This window comes from Carlito syrichta, unplaced genomic scaffold, assembly GCF_000164805.1.
Source record: "Carlito syrichta isolate Samal-C Ts95f unplaced genomic scaffold, Tarsius_syrichta-2.0.1 Scaffold308127, whole genome shotgun sequence".
Taxonomy (NCBI): domain Eukaryota; kingdom Metazoa; phylum Chordata; class Mammalia; order Primates; family Tarsiidae; genus Carlito; species Carlito syrichta.
In genome coordinates, this window is record NW_007252223.1 from 65361 (window position 1) to 87282 (window position 21922).

Consider the following 21922-nt stretch of genomic DNA (forward strand, 5'->3'; position numbering starts at 1 on the left):
CCCGGCCACCGGGACCCCGGCCGAGAAAAGCCGCGGCGCGTGTTGTTTCACAGGCGTTTCCTGTCCCATTCCCTGGAGGGCGGGGACATGGCGGTAGACGTGAGGGTTACATTCCCGGACACGAGTGGCTGGGGTCGGGAAGTTCCTGGCCAGGTGGGAGAGCAAGTGGGAGCATCCCATTTCTACCAGAGCCTTTCTCTGAATAGGCACACTTTTGGAAATACACACACCCAGGCCAAGAGGTGGCAAGAGGACTGGGAACCACCTAGGGGCTTGGGAACAGCACAACGGCGAGTTCCCTGGGTTTCTTTCTTTATTGCTATGTCTCAAGGAGGAGAAACTGCAGACGCCTTCAACCTGGTGCCCACAATGGGCACAGGAAAAACAGACCTGAGCTTCTTTCTGTTGTCACCTGATAAACTCAAAAGGTGCTCTGGTTCCTTGAGCAGGGAGCTGATCTTGCATTCTCTCCAGGGCGGAAGCGGGTGGTGCTTCAATGCCCCTGCCAGGCTGGGGTTAGGCTCCAATTCCCTTACCAGGGTAGCGTCAGGCTGAGTAGGGAGCTGACCCTCACCCCCACCCCGCATCGGTAAGGCTGAACAGGGTGATGCCATGCGGTAGTGAACAGTCCACGTGGTGGGCCTTGTGTTGTTACAGGCTCACTGTTGGAGGGTGGGTTACGTCTTCCTCACACGCCCAGCAGCCCCGGTCCTGGAAAGGGTAGTGAGTGGCAGGGCCACCCAACAGTGCTCTTTCGTGTCTCCCTCGCTGACGTCGGAGGGACCTCAGGGGAAACTGAGCATCCGGCGACATCTGGCATCATCAGGATGGATCTGGGCAACTTGGTTGACACTGACGTCCCCTTTCCTCCTGTAGGCAGACCCCATTAGGGAGCTGAATCTCCACCACAGCCTGATAAATGCTACTCAACATGCGTTTTTATGGTTAGGTTCACCACAGACAACCCTATATTCTGCATATAATACATATTATCTTACTGCTGAAAAGTCAAGCACAGACCACTTACAAATAGGGGAAGTCTCTCAATTAACTATGTATTTAATAGAAGTAAATGTTGCCAATAGCAGTGGTTGAATTTAAACTTTAGATAACCTAAAAACAACAAAAGTAAAGATTTTGCTCATTTTTTCAAGCATTTTCTGTGGATAGTAGGTCAAGGTAGGACGGTTTTGTTTTTTTTTTTTTGAGATGGAGTCTCACTCTGTCACCCAGACTGGAGTGCACTGGCTGCTCCTGGCCACTGCAGCCTCGAAACTGCTGGGCTCCGGCGATCCTTCCTCCTCAGCCTTCCGAGTAGCCAGAATTACAGGCGCGCGCTACCATGCCTGGCTAATTTTGTGATTTATTGTAGAGATGAGGTCTCGCCTGCCCAGGCGGGTCTCGAACCCGCGGGCTCAGGCAATCCACTCACCTCAGCCTCCCAAAGGCGTGGGATTACAGGCTGAGCCCCCGAGCCCGGTGGTAGGACGGTTTTTACTGAAGTATGAGAAATGAATGATCTTCTGTGAACTTTTCTTTTTTTAGACAGTCTCACTTTGTCACCCAGGCTGGAGTGCAGTGGCATGCTGCTCACAGCCACTGCAGCTTCAACCTGCTGGGCTCAGGTGATCCTTCCACCTCAGCCTTTCCAAGTAGCTGGAGCTAAATGGGTTCATGGGCTATGACCCTGGTTTCCAAGCAGGGGGGTCTTAAGGAAAAACAGGGAAGGTCCTTACCTTACCCTCCTGGGACCCTGCTCCACCTGTCGATTCAGCCTAAATCAAGTAAGGATTTTATAATAGTGAGATTTAATTTCGACTATAGCATATTCATTAATTTGGTAGGATCATTGTTCTCTATGTGTTTCTTGTATGCAATCATTTCTCAGCAGCCGTGGGGAATTTGTTCTAGGAAGGGCCCGTGCTGATATCAAAATTCGTGGATGCTCAGGTCCCTATATTAAATGGTGTCGTATTTGCATATAACCTATGCACATTAACTCGTATCCTTTAAGTGCTCTCTAGATGTATTTTCTCACGTTATCAACTTAGAGGGCCAGGAAACAATGACACCAAAATAGCAATTTACAGTTTAGTTCCAAGGTCTGGTTTTTCAGTACGTTTTCAGTAAAATGAATCAGGGCTCTTTGGAGAAATTGCCAATACTAGGATTGGTGCAAGAAATATACAGGAAGATCCAGGAGAGTCTTAAAATCTCAAAATTGATGTAGCATACTGAGCAAAAACAAGGGAAAAACTGAGATGGGGCTAAGTGACAAGAAAGCAGGCGCCAAAATGAGGATCAGCCAATGCCCAGAGCTAGAATGCTGTGCACACGAAAATAAAGTCGAATTTTGTTATAACTTAAAGTAGAGTCTATATTTATTTATACTGGCGTAAATAAATCATTGAATAAAAAAATAGGAAAAAGTAAGCATTTCTCAGACAGAAAAGTTCCAAGTAAGTGATGTAGGCCTTCAACCATCAAGGGAGGTGGAACATATTTCCAGCTCCTTATCTCTTGGCCGCAGAGAGTGACTTGATTTCAAAGAGTAACATGCAACATAGACAGCAGGAAAGCCACTGCACCGGGTGATTTTATTCCAAAAGAGTACATACAACATAGACAGCAGAAGATAAGTAAGTTCCCAGTGGAAAAGCATGACTGATACTCCCTACACTGGTATTCTACACTCAGATGAACAGCTATAAGTCATCGTGAGCGCATGTCTCCTTGATATCAAGTGAGGAAAATGAGAATTTACCTCTGTGGTTTTCCTCTCAAAGATGCAAACCCCCCGTCTAATGAAAACAGACAAAAATCAGGCAAACCTGACGGATAAACCTCAAAACCACCACGTTCGTCAAAAACAAGAAAAGTCTGAGAAAATGTCACAGCTGAGAAGAGCCTATGGAGGTGGGAGGACCAAATATGATGTGGTGTGCTGGATGGCGTGCTGACCAGAATTGTGAACCTAGTGGATGTAAATAAAAACGGGACTTTGGTTCATAATAATGTATCAATACTTGTTCATAAATTGTGAGAAATATCATAGTAACATATGACGGTAAAAAGAGGAAAAACAAGGTGTGGAGTTTATGGCAAATGTCCGCACTGTCTGCACAAATTTCCTGTAGATTATATCTGAAGTATGAGAAATGAATTTTTTCTGTGACTAACTTTTTTTCTTACATATTCAGGCTCTATTTCTCTGAGACTACTAAGGATCTGCAAATGAGTGTTCTTTTGAGGAGGCAATAGGTGATTTTCTGGGGGAAACGAGAGTGCTAGTATTGAGAAGTGATGGCTGGTCGTAAGGGACCTGCGTGCTGAGGTTGCTTTCCTGAGTTTAGTGCCACTAGAAAGAGGAGTCTGTGGACCACCCCTTCAGGTCCCCTCCTACTGTAGGAGCTTTTCTGTCCTCTAGATAAATCCTGCTTAAATGTTTAAAAAAAGAGTTCTATGGGACCAACATAAGCATTACCAAGATTCCTGCATTGTCAGATTCATAATTTCATAGATTTGAGCCCTGAATCTCCAAGAGATTTCTAAGTTCATTAAAGTTTCAGATCAGTGTGTTGCTAAATAAATGGCCTGGTTTCCCAGTAAGATCACCAGCTTTTTTTTTTTTAAACAAGTACCAGCATCCTAGAAATTATTCCAGTATATGTATAATGTGATGCAATGATGCTGAATAATGCCTACACTTGTGAATTTCTGAAAACCCCATGGTCCTCCTGAGGTTCTCTTTACTCTAAATAAATAGACACTAATGAATAGAAATACTTGGAAATGGTCTGCTTTGCTAAAGAGTCGAAATACGATACAAAATGTCATGGATATGAGAATTTTATTACCATTCAAACAAATTTAAAAGCATAATTTAAAATGACATACCACAATATACAAGGCTAAGAAACATGCCCATAGTGATTTCCATTGAAAGACTTCCATAGAGTCAAAAACACTCCCATCGGGGAAGGGCATACAGTATAAATTGCAGATCCCAGGGATTACTCAATCTTTCCTAAATTCAGTTACTTGGATAACAAATACAAACGAAGTGAACAGGTTTCCATGTAAATCACAGTTTACAAATTACTACTGCATATTCCGCAGTTTCTTACACAACTAATTTTATTCCCAAACCCTTTGTATTCCAGGTTTAATAAGACTCATTCTAAAAACAATTGGATTTTACACAATTCAAGTAGGCAGTGACTTTGTCTGTTCCCGGCATTATCTGGGTACCACCATTGGCATAAATTTTACAGATGAAAAAGTTCTGATTCACCAGAAAAAACTGCTCCCTTCTCTATGGCCTCCACTGCCCAACAGTCCCCACCAAGTCCCAGAAGCAAGAGGCCCGGTCCTCCCTTGCACCCATTGTCTCACTCCCAGTCACTCTCCTCAAAGGAGGAGGAAACCTGAAGGTCTTCTTAGAAGACACTCACAGAGAAATGAGGACAGTGTCCCTCAGACTTCTCCAAGAAGTGAGAGCTCTGAGCAAGAGAGGTTATCTTCTCAGGAGGGTGGGATGAGGGAACCGTCACCAACCTGGAGCTCCACCAGCTGTTGTCCAATCTCCTGAAGACCATTCTGAGGGGCTGGCCTGGACCAAGGCTGGGTGACGGGTGAGGGAACACGGTGCAGGCCTGGAGAGGATGCGGGAGAGGTCTGTCGTGTGCGGGCTGCTGGTGAGTGCTGGGCACCTGGGATGTACTTCTCCTGATCGCTTGCAGTGACACTGTTGGCCCAAGTCCAGTTGCGCTTGACAGAGACTGGAGAATCAGCAGAGTTCCCACCCCTGGTCTCTGAATGTTCTTCTGTGGGATCTGGAATGGGCCGAGTCTTGGCTTCTTTGGGGCATTCTAGCAATTGTGGATGGGGATCTGGGGAGATCTCTTAACTGATGTCCTGAAGCTGACATTAGAATCTTGACCTGGACTGTGGGTGACAGGTGGTGGGAAGTGCTGTGACATCACATCAGGACACTTGGCTTGTGCCTGGGAGTTGAGGGCCTGGCCGAGTGCAAGGGTCCTGGAGACAGGCTGGGGAACCTCAGTGAAGCAAGCACTAGGCATGTTGTCTGTCAGCATCACGGAGAGAAGAGGGTCCTGGCCACAGAGCTTGAGTGCACTCTGGGGGCTGTCAGTGATACCCAAATCAGGCTTGATACCCAAATCAAGCCTGTCCTTGATTTGGCCCGAAACTAGAGCAGAAGCTGAGCCCAGGTCTTTTGATGGGAGACACTGATTGGCAGATGGAGCTCATGTCAGATTTCTTGACTGGTGGCCAATTAGTAAGAAAAGGGTCTGGGAGTGGCCACTTATAAGTTGTGTGAACGGGCACTGGCTTGCTTGGAATTTAAAGAAACAGAAAACACACGCATTAGGAATTCCTCACCACCAAGTGAAAATGAAAATCAAACACATGAAAAGACGAGGAGCATACAACGGGAAGTCGAACAAGGAATTAGGACCAGTAGGTGATTAAATGTGCATGGGTACCAAACCTTAGTGAAGATCATTGCCACACACATTAAAACATTCGCTCTATGTTCTTGCTATTGTGAACAATGCTGCGATAAATATATGTGTGCACCACAGTTTTAAAATTAAAAAATTTTAAAGTTGAAAAATAAATAAATAAAGCATTCACTTGATATATTCCTATATTAAATAGGAAAATATAACCGTTGTAAGTACTGTCTCTGGTTTGTTAGTTGAGAAAAGCACTTCCGTCCACACTTGTAGGGAGTGTAACGGGCAAATGCTCTCATGATGGCAACCTGATGCCTGAGAAGTTTTGATGACAATTTGGGAATATTTATCTGTCGTAAAGATGCATGACTCTGCATGTCGGATTCTACATTTTGAAGGCTTCTGATTTAACAATGTCCACAAGCCACCAATAGCAAATTATAAACAGACATAGACATGATTTTACAAAAACAAAGAAAATTTTAGAACAGCCCCTGAGATGTTCATAAACTGGAATCAAATGGGCCTGAAAGGACATTTAACTGCCTGATACTGAGAAAACAAGACATTTAGTTCTCCCAGGTCCTTCACCCTGGAGAAGAGTCTCAGTTTCTCAGTATTGTTTCTCCTTTCTGTAGTGTCTGGTTTCTGTGAATTGTGTCTATTTGGACTTTGTTCTTATTTCATTTGTTTCATGAATTATGAAAGAAGCAGTTCAGAAAATATTATTCCCAACCTTATGTTACTTCTCTTGAATTTCCTCACCATGTTCTTTTCTTAGATACTTTTCTGGTTATTTTCCTTTAGTTTTTCTGTTACCAGCATTTATGTTCATGTATTCCAGATACTGATACTTTATAGGTGATATAATCATAGATACCCTCTCCCATTTTTTAAATGGTCATAAATTCTCATATTATGCAACATTTACTGCCTTTCATGTAGTTAGTTTTAATGTTTCTTACATTTCATGTTTTATAAATTTAAGCATGTTTCTCCTTTCACTGAAACCATCGTAATTTTATTCTTAGTGTTCTAACGAGTGATATCACATTTTCCAGTTGTTTGCTTCTCCTTCTGTGCATCCGCTTATATTCATGGCAATCTTAAAAGTCAGGGGGGCCAGGCGCCGTGGCTCACGCCTATAACCTCAGCACTTTGGGAGGCCGAAGCGAGAGGATTGCCTGAGCCCAGGAGCTCAAGACCAGCCCGGGCAATTTGGTGAGGCCTCGTCTCTGCAATAAATCAAAAAATCAGCTGGGCGTGGTGGCACACACCTGTAGTTCTGGCTACTTGGAAGGCTGAGGCAGAAGGATAGCCAGAGTCCAGCAGGTCAAGGCTGCGGTGGCTGTGAGTGTGCCACTGCCCTCCAGCCTGGGTGACAGAGTGAGATTGCTGCTCAAAAAAAAAAAAGTAAAGGGGAAATTATATCCATTTCTAACCAGGGTAAATGTGTGCTGCTTTATTTCCTAACTGATGAACTGATGGTAAGGACTTTCAGTATTGATTGTATGAGCAGGTCTGTTCAGTTATTCTATATAAGTGAATTGAGGTTTACTATAGTTCCATTTCCACCTTCTCTGTGTTACTATGTGAGTGCAGTATTTGTTGGCACCTTGCTGGTGAATCCCTTCTGCTGATGTAATGACTCAATTTTGTGTACACAATTTGGCTCCCTTGTCCTTCTCATCTACCAAGATAAAATCTGTTGGATCTTTGTTTGGGATCTACTGGACTGCACATTAATAAAAGGGGAACTGCATATATTTGTGATTTTTTTTTTCCAAATCACAAATATAAATTTAAATGGTCACTTCTTTAGATGTCATATCATTTTAACCTGGAAGAGTTCATATCTTTTTCTTCAAACTTGACGCAGACTTACTTAGATCCAAGATGTAAAGCTATGTATTTTAATCTTCTCAAATGATATCCGAGTGGTATATTTTGGGTAGATTGATATTAGGCCCAGTAATTTGTTAAAACCAACTGTTATTTCAAAGAGTTTTTCAGTCATTTCACTGACATTTGTTGCATAGACAATCATATCGCCAGCGAATAGCAAAACTGTTGAGATTTTATTTTATAGCCTGCAGTGACACTGCTTGTCTTGGAGCACTGGCAACGTGTGTGTAGCACTATTTCACAAAGAGGCAAACGTGTGGGCCTCATTATGAGTTTCTCTCTCTTTAGCGGCCTGGTGGTTTCATGGAAAGCATCTTGCTTGGTGAAAGAATGTACAGTGTTCGGTAATCAGCATTTTTTTATTTTTAATAATTAAAATGTTCATCGATCAGTTTGTCATATTCCCCCAAACATGTAAATGTTATGAACTGTAGTCTTTCTAGTTTTAAGAGTTAAATAATAATCAAATATAATTAAAGGATATTATTTAGAACATGGTTCACCAAAAACAGTGAAAATAATTTTGAATTAGCAGGTTTGAAAAGTAAATGGACACTACGAATATTTTTACAGTAAAGATTTTTATTAATCTTACACGACCAGAAAGCTTTAGTGGCATTATAATTATTTATTAATTGTGAGAAAAACAGTCTCTAGTATTCATGATGTTGATGAGATGTGAATTATTTTTGAGAGGAGTGACATGATGCTTGCTTGGCATTGAAGAATCCAGCTAAACACCCCGGCCCCCAAACTTGACTGAGTTTTGAATGGATTACACAAGACTTCTAAGTCTGGAAAATGTTTAAGCTGTCTCATGGAGACATTTATTTCATTTTCTCTAACTTTGCAACATTTCAGACAAGGAAATTAGGATAAAACAAAGCATTTGAGAATTACATAGAAATTCTGCTTCCAACAAGTTATTTTAAGCCTGGTTTCTTTTGGAGTAAACAAATTAAATCTATGCATCCATCAGTAGGATTGAGCTCTGGGCTTTCCTTCAGCACCATCCACCACATCAGAGTTTCCCCCTTCACTGACAAGGGGGCGACCACCTGCAGAGCCTGCCGCTTGGATCGTGGTCACCACATCTGGGAAGACTGTGCTCTTTCCTCTTGAAAAGGTGAATTTCTCTGTGACTTTCTCAAGGGCACATTTTCGAAAGGAAGCCATCTTATCGGCTCTGTGTTTCTTTGCAGTTGGATCAGACTCTACGATCCTTTTCCTGGTGGGGAGCCCCCAAACTCTCATTATCATGAAAGAAAAGCAGAACCAGGGCATATTCTCAATTCCTCTTGGTTAAAAACTGTATGGAGACCTGACAAGGCCAAGTCCTCCCCCGTCCCTGCTGCTGCTTTTGGACACCCCTGTGGAGTCCTGGAGAAGCCTTGCTTGACCTGGCTGAGCCCTCAGCATCACCACAGCCTGAAACATCTCTTACCTCAGTCCAAGGAGGACCCTAACAGGGTGTCAGGAGAGGAGATTCTTCTGACCGATAGGCAGAGACACATCTGCCCTGTGAGAGGCTGCTAAGGGCTGGTATATCCCGACACACCCTAATCTTACTCTGTACTCTCCAGTGACCTTTCACTTGAACTTGGACATGGAATCAGGCCTGAAGGCCCAGGCTCCTATGCCTCTCCTTCCACTACCTCCACTCACCTGTCCCCCTTCCATAGTGACTTTTTCAAATGGAGGGGGAGGACTGTGTTTAGAGTAGAAACCATCAGAAAGAAAAGGAAAGACACTCTCTGTAGAGACAAAATTGACTAAATACCTGCATGAAATAGAGAATTGTGTGGAATAGAAAAAACTTTCATTGACTAAGTTCAAAAGAGTTTATTCAGGCAATTAAAAACAATCAAAAAAGTCAAAACCCAAGAAGGAAAGCCAAAACAAAAATGACCTGGGAATCGAGCAGTTCTCAGAACCAAAATAGGTTAACAGAGATCCAGCTAATCAAAGTAATATGACAGTATTTGTAGAAACCGGAAGTAGGGTTCACAGGCCACTTTACTGGCTACAGCCTCATTGGATAACTGGATGCAAAACCTCCTGCAATTCCCTGAAGCTCATGGCTGGGCTCACACTGTGTACCCGTTTTGTCTGTTGGTCCCAGAGCAGGAGCCCAGTCCGAACCAACCAACTCGCACAAATGTCATTTAACACTTGGGATATTTGTGTGGAGGCTGAAGGGGGTGGGAGGAGGTGTGAGGAGTCCAGTCCCGGATGTTGGCTGAGGCTTTATCTTGGGAAAGGAAATGACTCCTGGCTTTGAGTCCTCAGGAGTACGAAAAAGTTGGGCAGAGCTACTGAAACCAGATTCCTCCTGTTCACCCTCAGAATTGATTGAGTCCCCGAAGGGGAGAGATGGTTCACAATGTGGGTCAGGGATGGACGCGCGATCTCTGGGTGCTTAGGGGGTGGCCAGTCACCTCAACTCCTGGTGTTTCCAAAGGGTCAGAGTCCAAGACAGAGGAGGAAAACCACGGGCCAGAGGGGAAGGGGAGAGTTTGCACCAGTGGTGGTGATGGAGCTGATGAGAACGTCTAGTCCTGGAGGCCACGTGGTTGAGGGTGAGGCAGGTGTGGTTATGAGGAGACGAGGGGTTCCTGGGGTCGGGAGTCCCAGGTAGAGGGGAGGGTGCTCGCACGGACAAAGGCTGTGTTGTGTAAAGCCAGAACACCCGGGAGTCCAGAGAACAGAGGGTGGGCAGCAGGCAGGCCAGGAAAGGTGAGGAAGGCCCGCCTCGCAGGGGAAAAGGGAGGGAGGGGAAACTGACCTGTGGTGGGGTGAGGCAAGGGTTGTTTCCTGAGACTCACTGATGTGGGGTGGGGACTGAGGTCCTGACTCAAGGAAAGGTTGGGCAGACGGAGGGAGGGACCAGAGCAGGAGAGCCAGCCTGAGCGAGCTCAGTGAGGGCTGATGACAGAGGGAAGCCAAGGCAGGAGATGACAGGGACACGAGAAGAGAGTGGCGATGCCAGAGCAGGGAATGGGTGGATCACCTGGGAGTCTGAGGGGGAAGGAGAGAGAACACGATGAAGCCGAGCCTGGGGGCAAGGAGCAGAGCGCTGGGAGGGCAGCCTGGGACCAAGGCAGGAAAGAGTGGGGGACACTCAGGCATGAAGAACCAACAGCACGCCTGGTGGAAATGCATACATGGCACGTATCGTTTTAAGGCAGTTTGCCAGTTTCTTACAATGCTGCACATGGCCTTACCATATGATCCAGCCATCATGTTCCTTGGTATTTCCCCAGTAGGTCTGAAGATCTATGTCCTCACCCAAATTAGCAAGCCATTATGAACAGCAGCTTAATTTAATTTAATTTAATTTTTTGAGTTGGAATCACACTCTGTCACCCAGGCTGGAGGGCTGGGGCACGCTCCTGGCCACCGCAGCCTCGAAGTACCGGGTTCAGGTGATCCTTCCACTTCAGCCTTCCAAGTAGCTTCAGGTGCATGCCACCATGCCTGGCTAATTTTTTGTTTTTTTGTAGAGACGAGGTCTCTCCAAGTTGCCCAGGCTGGTCTCGATCCTGCGGGCTCAGGCAGTCCTCTCGCCTCCACCTCCCAAAGTGCTGAGGCTACATGCACGAGCCGCCAAGCTGCGGCAGCAGCTTTCTTGCAATGGTCACCAACTAGGACAAGTCCAGATGACTCAGTAAGTAAGTGGACACCCAACTCAGTGCAACCCAAAACCAAAAGCTGCTCAGAAGGGAAGAGCACTGCACTATCCAACAACATAAAGACACGGATGAATCTTAAGTGCATATTTCAAAGTCAAGAAAGCCAGGCTGAAAATGACAGTTTGTGAATACATACATTTGATGCAATGATGCTGAGTTACGCCTACATTGGTGAATTTCACAAAAAATCCCATGGGACTCCCAAAGTCCTCCCTACCCTGGACAAATAAGTGATAATAAATAAAAGTACTTGTAAATGATTTGCTTGGCTAAGGAGTCAATAGATACGACACAAAATGTCACAGGTATGGGACTTTTATTGTCATTGAAACAAGCTTAAAAACACATGCTCACAGTGACATAATGTACAAGACTAAGAAACATGCCTTTAGTAGTTTCCATTGAAGGAATACCAGAGTCAAAAAACACTCCCCTCAGAGAAGGGCGTAGATTATAAAATGCAGATCCCAGAGATTACTCAATTTTGCCTGAATTCAGTTATTTAGACAGTCGCAAATCAAGGGAACAGTTTTCCATGTAAATCAGTTTGGAAATGACTTCTGCATATTCCTAAGTTTCTTACACAACTAATTTTATTCCCAAATCCCTTGCATTCCAGGTTTAATAAGACTCATTCTAAATATAATTGGACTTTACACAATTCAAATAGGCAGTGTGTTTTCCCCCAGCATTATCTGGGTGCCACCATTGGCACAAGCTTCACAGATGGAAAAGTTTTGAGTCGTCAAAAAAAGCCACTCCCTTCTCTCTCCCTCCCTGCCCAACAGTCCCCACCAAGTCCCCTCTCAGCGGGTGCCTCACTCCCAGTCACTGTCCTCAGAGGAGGAGGAAACCTGAAGGTCTTCATACAAGACGCTCACAGCGACATGGGGACAGCGTCCCTCAGACTTCCCTAGGACGTGAGGGCTCTGGACAGGACAGGCTGGCTTCTCAGGAGGGTGGGATGAGGGAACCGTCACGAACCGGGAGCTCCACCAGCTGTTGTCCAATCTCCTGAAGACCATTCTGAGGGGCTGGCCAGGACCAGGGCTGGGTGACGGGTGAGGGGACACGGTGCAGGCCTGGAGAGGATGCGGGAGAGGTCTGTCGTGTGCGGGCTGCTGGTGAGTGCTGAGCACCTGGGATGGACTTCTCCTGATCTCTTGTAGTGACACTGCTGGTCCAAGTCCAGCTGTACTTGGCAGAGACTGGAGAGGTGGCAGAGATCCCAGTTCCGGCCTCTGAATGCTCTTCTGTGGAGTCTGGAACGAGCCGAGTCTTGGTTTCTTTGGGGGATTCTGGCAATTGTGGATGGGGATGTGGGAAGATCTCTTGACTGATGTCCTGAAGCTGAGACTAGAATATTGACCGACGCCGAGGGTGGCAGGAGATGGGGAGTGCTGGGACATCACATCAGGACACTCGGCCTGTGCCTGGGAGTGGAGGACCTGGCCGAGTGCAAGGGTCCTGGAGACAGGCTGGGGGACTTCAGGGGTGCAAGCTTTCGGCCTGTTGTCTGTCAGCGTCATGGAGAGAAGAGGATCCTGGCCCCAGAGCTTGAGTGCACTGGTGTCAGTGACACCCAGAGCCTGTCCTTGGTCTGGCCCAATACTGGAACAGGAGCCGAGCCCAGGTCTTTTGAGGGGAGACACTGATTGGCAGAGGGAGCTCTCGTCAGATCTCTTGACTGGTGGCCGAGTAGCAAGAACAAGGTCTGGGCCTGGCCGCTCTTTGGTTGTGTGGACGGGCACTGGCCTGCTTGGAATCTGCAGGAAAAGAAAACACACACGTGAGAAATTACTCTCCCCCAAGAGAAAATGAAAATCAATCACATAAAAGGATGAGGAGCATATAACATGGAATACAGCAAGGGAAGTAGGACCAGCAGGCCTTTCCATGTGCTTGGATAATCAACCTCAGTGACGACAGTATTGCACACGTTAAAATATGAACTCAGTATATTCCTGTTTTAAAGGAGATCATAACTGTTCTGAGTATTGTCTCTGGCTTGCTAAGTTGAGGAAAACACTTCCGTCCACACTTGTATGGAGTTTAACTGGCTAATGCTCTCAAGCTGTCAGCCTGATGGCTAAGGAGATTTGCTGACAATTTGGAAATATTTATCTCCTCAATTTGCATGATCCTGTGAGATTCTACCTTTTGGAGGCTTCAGATTTAACAATTTCCACAAGCCTCCAATAGCCAATTGGAAAGCAAAGTGTAGAGGTGATTTTACAAAAACAATGTTAAAACAGCCCTTGAGATGTGCACAAACTGACATTCAATGGGCTTGAAAGGATGTGGAACAACCTGTCACTGAGAAAACGAGACATTTTGTTTTCCCAGGTGCTTCACACAGAAGGGGCCTGTAATGAAACACACCTGGTTTCCCAGGAGAGCCAGGAGCAGGGAACCAGGGCTACACTCACCCTGAGACAGCCACAGGATTCCAACAGTTTCTTGCCATCGTGCAGCTGCCTCTCTGGGGGTTTCCTGGGACATTTCTGGGGTGGCGCCTTTCCCTCTTGCGCTTCTTGCCTGCAGAACAAACAGGGATAAGTTGATACACCCTGAATTCCTGTCTAAAGCTGAGAGAAACCTGGTCAGACCCTGTTCTATTTAGAGTTGGTGAAGCAGGGTTTCAAGTCTCAAGAGCTTTCTAATTCTCCGCCTTCCCTCCTGTCAAATCCTTCCTCTATTCCAGGCAGCGCTTCAGCTTTTCCATGAAGGACTTTCTATCATGTATAAAATCCAGAATTGTCCTGGCCCCACACTTTCGTGAAATTTTTTTTTTTTCGTGAATCTTTAGAAATCGAATGAACTCCTGGGTGGGGAACCCTGGAGGGTGTGGAGCTTGTGTCTATTTCTCTCCAGTTACCCTGTCCTCACCTGGGGGTGGGTGTGCACTTGGTGGGAGGCGGAGACACCCCTTCCTTAGGGCGTGGTGCCCAGGGAGGGGTCACAGCCTCTCACCTCACTTACCTTAGTCTCTGGTCCTCTCTCTTGTCCTTGTTCATGAGTCCTGGGTTCTGGAGATTCTGGTGCTTCCTGAGTTCCAGGTTCTCCTTCCCCTTCCTGGAGCCCAAGGGCTGAGGGGCCAGGGATCCAGCCCAGGACTTCAGGGGGCACCTTCGGCTTCTGGCCGTGTGTCCGAAGGCCCCACAGTCCTTACACTTCACCTGGGGGTGAAAAAGAGTCATCAGTGAACTGGAACACATCACATGCAGCTTTCAAAGGGCAGTACAGAGACAGAGTTCAATTCAGACGGAAATATGGCTCGTAGGGAGGGAACATAGACATGCAGCCCATTCAGTGCTGGGATAGACAAGAGAATCTGTTCCTTCCTAAAGTCCGTGGAAGGGAAGTGTGCCAGGGAGGAAGGCCCAAGGAGCTCAGGGTGAGGATAAAGAATCAAGTTCAACCACAGAACGAAACCCGGCTACACACGACGCTGACTGGAAGGGGGTCACTCCCCAGGGACTCTGAAGGGACCTGCCTGCCCCTGGGGAGCTCTCAAGACAGGACTTGCTTGGAAGGAAAGGAAACCTGGGTTTTGGGGCAAGATGTTCCGTGGCCAAGCCCAGTCCCTGAGTCTCCTGTCACCCCCTGTTTCCCAATGGAGCCATGCCTCCACTCACCCTGGGGTCCTCCTCGATGGTTGGGGGAACCCTCGGCCCCACGGGTCCCCTCTGCTGCCTCTTTGGGGTCTGGGTTTTGATGATCGGCCTGTTCTGGTGCTGTGGGTCGCGACCTGCCGTCCTCATCTTTCGCAGGTTCACCTCCACCCTCCGGAGGCGATGATCTTGGATTCCCTGAGAACGGAAAATAACGTTAGAAAATTCATATTCACACAAAAATAATCATTCCTCTTGCAATTTCTTCCTGATGTGGTCGTGAGGAATCCTCACTGTTAATTAGACAAACCCATTGTTCGCAAGGTTGTTTATTCCCAGTTCCTTCATCGTCTGCCATGATATCCTAGTCTAAGGACAGGACTGTGCCTTAGGACACTTGGCTTATTTATAGTAAATTTTGATTTAAACCTTGAATGACTTATGTGGTCTATCACAACTCATTCCATTAGGGAAATGAAAGACAGTATCTCCCCAGACTTGCAAAATAATCAAAGGTATGGGGAATTGTATATATAACTCTGACATATGTACTTGAAAATCGGGAATAAGTGTGCTTTTTAAAATTAAGCTTTGACTTGCCACTTTTGATTCTAAAATAGGCAATTTTCAAACACAAACTTCCATAGAAAATTTGTTTTCCTCCCTGTTACACTGGGAGTTAAGGATCTGTTCTGTTTTATTTACTGTTTTCTCTTCAACATCATACTAAAGTCTTTGATAAATGCAAAACGAATGGATTAGATCTAAGGATGAACAAATGAAATATTTAGAGCAGACATGTCCAAAACCATAGTCAACATGTCTCCAAAACTGTTTATCTACTTCACCACAAAGTCGGAATGCTGGCACAGATTTCCTTTGTATTTTAGGCTTTGTTTCATAATTGACACTAAGACTGAAGTATTTTGTCAGTCTCTGCTCCAAGAAATACTGTTATCAACTGTAAATTCTTCACCCAACTAAAACAACAATATTATAGATTTTTTATCTACTACTTTTCTGAGGGATCATCCACAGAAGGAAAACCCACCTGAAATGCAGGCATCCTTCTGGCTGCCAGCAGGTTCTCAGATGTGCAGATGCTGAACAAATTCTGCTGGACACGGTGCAGCTCCCAGACGTTTGAGGAGGGGCAGAGAGAGACCTGTGCTCTGCAGGGCGGCTTTTATGCTGTCTGGGGCGGGTGAATGGACACCTGACCTAATCTAATCAATGTATGCACTTGCATTTCCTGTAAACAACTCTCTCTCTTTCTTTTTTTTTGGTAGAGACCTGTTGCCCAGGGTGGTCCTTAACTCCTGGCCTCAAAAGGTTCTGCAGCCTCGGTCTCACAAAGCACAGGGATTACAGTTGAGACCTACTCGGACCAGCAGTAAACAGCTCTTCATGAAATGCACTCTAACTGCATATTTACCATGCAAAAGCATTAAAAGTATGTATGTACACCCACATGACTATAGGAATGCATATTTTCTGTCAGATCAATAAACATTTGTGCATATCTCATTTTTTGGTGGTAAAACATGAATAATGCAAATGTGCTGCCTTAATGAAATTTCTGTGTGGATTTCGGCCTCCAGGCCCCTCACCCTGAGGTGCAGCCGTCCCCTTCCTCCAGCTCAGAACTTCTCATCTTCCCCAACCTTAGCTCTGTGGCCAGCGAACACGAACTCCACACTTTTCCCTCTCGGAAGCCCCTGGAAGCTGCAATTCTCCTTTACATCGCCATGATTTGGACTGGCTACTTTTTTTTATCTCCACTTGTAACTCAGAGGATTGTTCCTCAGATATCTCCAGATAGATACATGAGCATTGTTCTGTCAGTTCCTTTCTGTTTCTTTGTGTGGCTGCCCTGACTGCCCGTTGGAACCTCATGTGGGCTGATATTTGTGCTCTTAACCATTTCTCTGCCATTTGTCATCTACAAATAGACAATCTAAGGCATATTTCTCTTATGGGAAGAGAGAGAGGAGTGGAAATGTTGCAGAATCACATGTGTGCCTTTACTGATTTCGTCCAAGTCACCACATTGTTCTACAAAGCATTAAACAAGTCACACGCCCAGGAAACTGGAGGAGAGTCTCAGTTTCTCCATATTGTGTCCCTGTTTGGTAGTGTCAGGTTTCCACGAAATGTACATATTTGTATTTTATTCCTTTATCTTTGCCTTTCATTAATTATGTTGAAATCATTTTAGAAAATATGATTCCCAACCTTACATTATTTATCCTGCGTTTCCTCACAATATTCTTTTCTTAGATGCTTTCTGATTGTTTTCCCTTAGTCTGTGCATTACTAGAATTTATGTTTATACATTCCAGATACCGATGCTTTATGTTTGATAGAATCAATAATATCCACTTCCATTTTGTAAATGGTCGTAAATTCTCATATTATGTGACATTTCCTGTCTTCATGTAGAATTTTAGCATTTTTCTGACATTTTGTATTTTGTAAATTTAAGCATATTTCCCCTCACACTGAAAGCATAATAGTTTTCTTCTAAATGTTCTAATGAATGTTTTTATGTTTTCCGGTTGTTTAATTGTCCTTTTATGCATCCTACTTATATTCATGGCAATCATAAAGGTCGTAGGAAAGTAAATTGGTTTCTAACCAGGAGAAGTGTGTGATGCCTTACTTCCTTCCTGATGGGCCAAGCCTTTCAGTATCTCTTGTATGAGAAGGTCTCATCAGTTATTCTACATCACAGAACTGGAGATTTATTATAGTTCCACTTCCATCTCCTCTCTGTTACCATGTTATTGCAGTCTTTCTTGGCACCTCAAAAGAGATTCCCTTCTGCTGATGTCGTTGCTCAATTTTGCAAACACAATCTGCTCCCTTGTTGACTCGTCGTCTGTTGGGTGTGTTTAGAACCCACTGAATTGGACATTTGTTAAAGGGGAAAGTATATTTGTATATTTTTTATACATATGTGTAAATGGTCACTTCTTCAGATGTCATGACATTTTAGCCTGGAAGATTTCATTTCATTTTCCTCAAGGTCGACAAAGGCCTTCCTACATACAGGATGTAAAGCTATCTATTTTATCAATTGGAATTATATCCAAATGGCACATTTTGGGTAGATTGATATTAGACCCATGATGTTGACGAGATGTAATTGGTTGAAACTACTTGTTATTTCTAAGAGAGTTTTAGTCATTTCACTACCATTTGCTACATAGGCAATCATATCACCAGTTAACAGCAAAAATATTGAGAGTTAAATTTATACCCCACAGTAATGCTGTTTGTCTCAGAGCACTGGCAACATGTGCAGCAGTATGTCACAAAAAAGCAAAAGTGTGAGCCTTGTTATCAGTGTCTCTCTCTGTTAAGGCAGGGTGGTTTTACTTAAAGCATCATGCTTGCTGAAAGAATGTGCAGTGTTTGGGAATCTGCATTTTTAGCAAGTATGATTAATATTCTTAATAAAGTGTTCATCTATTCAATTTTTCAAATACCCCCATCCACCTTAAATGTCATAAATTGCAGTCTTTCTACTTTTCAGAGTTAAGTAATAATCAAATATTATTAAGGGACATTGTTCACAAAAGCACAGTAAAAATAATTTTGAGTTATTTAGCAAGTCTGAAAGTAAATGAGCACTACCAGTATTTTGACAATAAAGATTTTTATTATTCCTGAGTGTACTGACCTGAAAGTTTTTTTTCAAGACACTGTAATTATGTATCAATTATGAGAAAAACAATCTCCAGGATTCATGATGTTGATAAGATGTCAATTATTTTTGAGAGTGACACGATTCTTGCTTGCATGGAAGAATCCACTAAAGCTCCCCTTGCCCCAAACTTGGCTGAGTTTTGAGAGAATCAAACAAGACTTCTAGGCCTAGAAAAGTTTCAAGTTGCCACATGGGAACACACAGCTTCATTTCGTTTTTCTTTCTTTTTTCTTTTTTTTCCTCCTGGCTGCCTGGAGTTTATTTTCCACTTGGTGCAGGGAGGCAGTTGCACATCAGGAGAGCTCGCGTGGGCTGTGTTAATGGAAAATAACCCAACTGCTCCTCTGACTGCCGCAGCCACCTAGTGTGCTGGAAGGAACCAGGATGGGAGGGGAAAGCGGGAGGGCGGGGACTGGGCAGGGGAGGGGCGAGGAGGGGGCTCTGACAGCCTAGCGCCTCCGGGCCTGGGGCTGGTGGGGGCCGCCCAGGTTGCTGGACGGCCACCTGGCTGCTTCCTCGTCGCCCCCAGAGCTGGACCACAAGCGGTCATCCGGCTGGAGGCCTGGGGGTTCCGTGGGCTCCGTGGACTCCGGCGCCGTGGCATGAACGGGGAGGGGAGTCCCCGAAAAGCAGCTGGCCCACCCGTGACCCTGGTCGGCCTTGGGGGCCGGGGTGCGGGATGGCCTCCGCGGGGGCGGTTGCCGGACGTGGAGCCCAGGCGGCGGGAGCGTCTTCTGTGGCCGGAGCCAGAGGCCGGAGGGGATGGCCACGCTCTTGCCGGCAGGCTGGTGCGAGCTTCGGCGGCGACCCCCGACACCAGCCCGCAGAACCCAAGCCGCGACCCAGAGGCACGCCACCCAGCTGCGTTTCTTTTTCTCTAGTTTGCAAATGTTTCAAAAAAAGATACAAAAAAAGAATTTGAGAATGGGTTGGAAATTGTGTTTCCACCATGTTACTTTAAACCTGGTTTCTTTTGGAGCAAACAAATTAAATTTGCTCTACCTTATCGTCAGTAGGATTGAGCTCTGGGCTTTCCTTGGCCCCGCCCCCCACGTCAGTTTCCCCCTTCACTAACAAGGGGGCGACCGCTTGGATCGTGCCGCTTGGATCGTGGTCACCACATCTGGGAAGACTGTGCTCTTTCCTCTTGAAAAGGTAAATTTCTCCGTGACTTTCTCAAGGGCACGTTTTTCGAAAGGAAGCCATCTTATCGGCTCTGTGTTTCTGTGCAGTTGGATCAGACTCTATGATCCTTTTCCTGGAGCCTGGGGGGAGCCCCCAAACTCTCATTACCATGAAAGAAAAGCAGAACGAGGGCATATTCTTAATTCCTCTTGGTTAAAAACTGTATGGAGACCTGACAAGGCCAAGGCCTCCCCCGTCCCTGCTGCTGCTTTTGGACACCCCTGTGGAGTCCTGGAGAAGCCTTGCTTGACCTGGCTGAGCCCTCAGCATCACCACAGTCTGAAAAGTTCGTTACCTCAGCCCAGGGCGACCCTAATAGGGTTCAGGAGGAAGGACCCTCTCCGGCCGACAGGCAGAGACACACCTGCCCTGTGAGAGGCTGCTGAGGGCTGGTGCATCCTGACACACCCTAGTCTCACTCTGCACCCTTCAGGGACCTTTTACCTGGACTTGGATATGGATTCGGGACTGTAGACCCAGGCCCCTGTCCCTCCACTTCCAAACCCTCCACTGACCAGTCTTCTTTCCACGGGGACTCCTTAATTGGAGGGGGAGGACGATGCTCAGAGTGGAAGCCCTCGGAAAGGAAAAGAAAGACACCCTACAGAGAAAAAACTAACTTAACCCATCAAATGAGACAGGAAATTGTGTTAAGTGGAAAAGGCTTTCTCTGATTGAATTCAAAAGCATTTATTTGAGCAATTAAAAACAAAAAATAATTCAAATCCAAAAAAGGAAAACCAAAACAAAAATGAACTGGGAATCGAGCAGGTCTCAGAACCAAAACAGGTTAAGAGAGATCCAGGTAATCAAAGTAATATGACAGTATTCGTAGAAACCGGAACTAAGGTTTACAAGTAACTTTACTGGCTACAGCATCATTGGATAACTGGATGCAAAACCTCCTGCAATTCCCTGAAGCTCATGGCTGGGCTCACACTATTTACCCGTTTTGTCTGCTGGTCCCAGAGCAGGACCTCAGTCCAAACCAACCGCCTCGCACAAATGTCATTTAACACATAGGATATGTGTGTGGAGGCTGAAGGGGACAGCAGAAGGAGGTGTGAAGGACCCAGTCCAGGATGTTGGCGGAGATGTTATTTGCGGAAAGGAGTTCACTCTGGCTTTAGTCCTCGGGAGTAAGTTGGGCTGAGCTACTGAAACCAGATTCCTCCTGTTCGCCCTCAGAATTGATTGAGTCCCTGGCAGGGAGAGATGGTTCGCGGTATGGGTCAGGGATGGATATGCGGTCACTGGGGGCTTAAGGGGTGGCCAGTCACTTCAACTCTTGGTGTTTCCAAAGGGTCGGAGTCCAAGACAGGGGAGGAAAAAAACAGATATGCGAGGGGGAACTTGCACCGGGGGCGGTTAAGGAGCTGATGTGAACCTCTGTTCCCATAGGCTACGTGGTTGAGGGTGAATCTGATGGTTATGAGGAGGAGAGGGCACTCGGGTCGGGTGACACGAGATGGAGGTGAGGGTGCTGGCTCTGTCGTGTGAGGCCAGAATTTACCGGGGTCCAGAAAGCAGGGAGGCCAGAGATTTTGGGGAGAGTCAGAGGCATGAAGCTGGCGCTGCCCTACAGGGGGGAAGGAGAGGGAGGGGAAATTGAGGCGAGAGGGGTGAGGCAAGGGTTCTTCCTGAGACTCAGTGATGTGTCCCCGATTCCAGGGCAGGGTGGGCAGGCCGAGGGAGGGGCGAGGGCAGGAGAGCCAGCCGAAGCAGGCTCAGCAGGGCTGATTCCAGACAGGACCCAGGGCAGGAGAGGACAGAGACAGAGAAGAGGGCGGCGACGCACAGAGCAGGGAATAGGATGAATTGCCGGGGAAGCCAAGAGGGCAGAGAAATGAGCCCGAAACTGGGCGCAGGGAGCAGAGCGCCTGGGAGGCCCGCCTGGGCCAAGGCAGGAGCGAACGGGACGGTCAGGCAGCGAAGGGAGATCTGGAGCAGGAGGAGGGCTGGGGGGGAGGTGGCTGAGGCTGGGATTCTGAATCACCTGGGATTCTGAAGGTGTGGAGGAAAGAGAGCTGTGAGGTGTCCTCAGGAAGGCAAGTGGGATGAGACGAGGGTAGAGGGGAAGGAGGAAATTTAGGGTAAACTGAGGCAAGAAGCAATTTGGAGTCCTGGGTGTGAATGGCACCAGGAAAGTGTTGGGGGCATCTTCGCGTTCTGCCTAACAAAGCACCTTCCAATGCCCAACAATTCAAAGAGGGTTTGGGTCCAAGTTCCATGGAGGAAATGCTGGGGTGTATTCGGAGCACGGGGAGAGAAAGTGGGGGGACGAGAATGGAGCATCTGCCATTCATCGGCGGGGTCCCAGCTCCAGGCGCA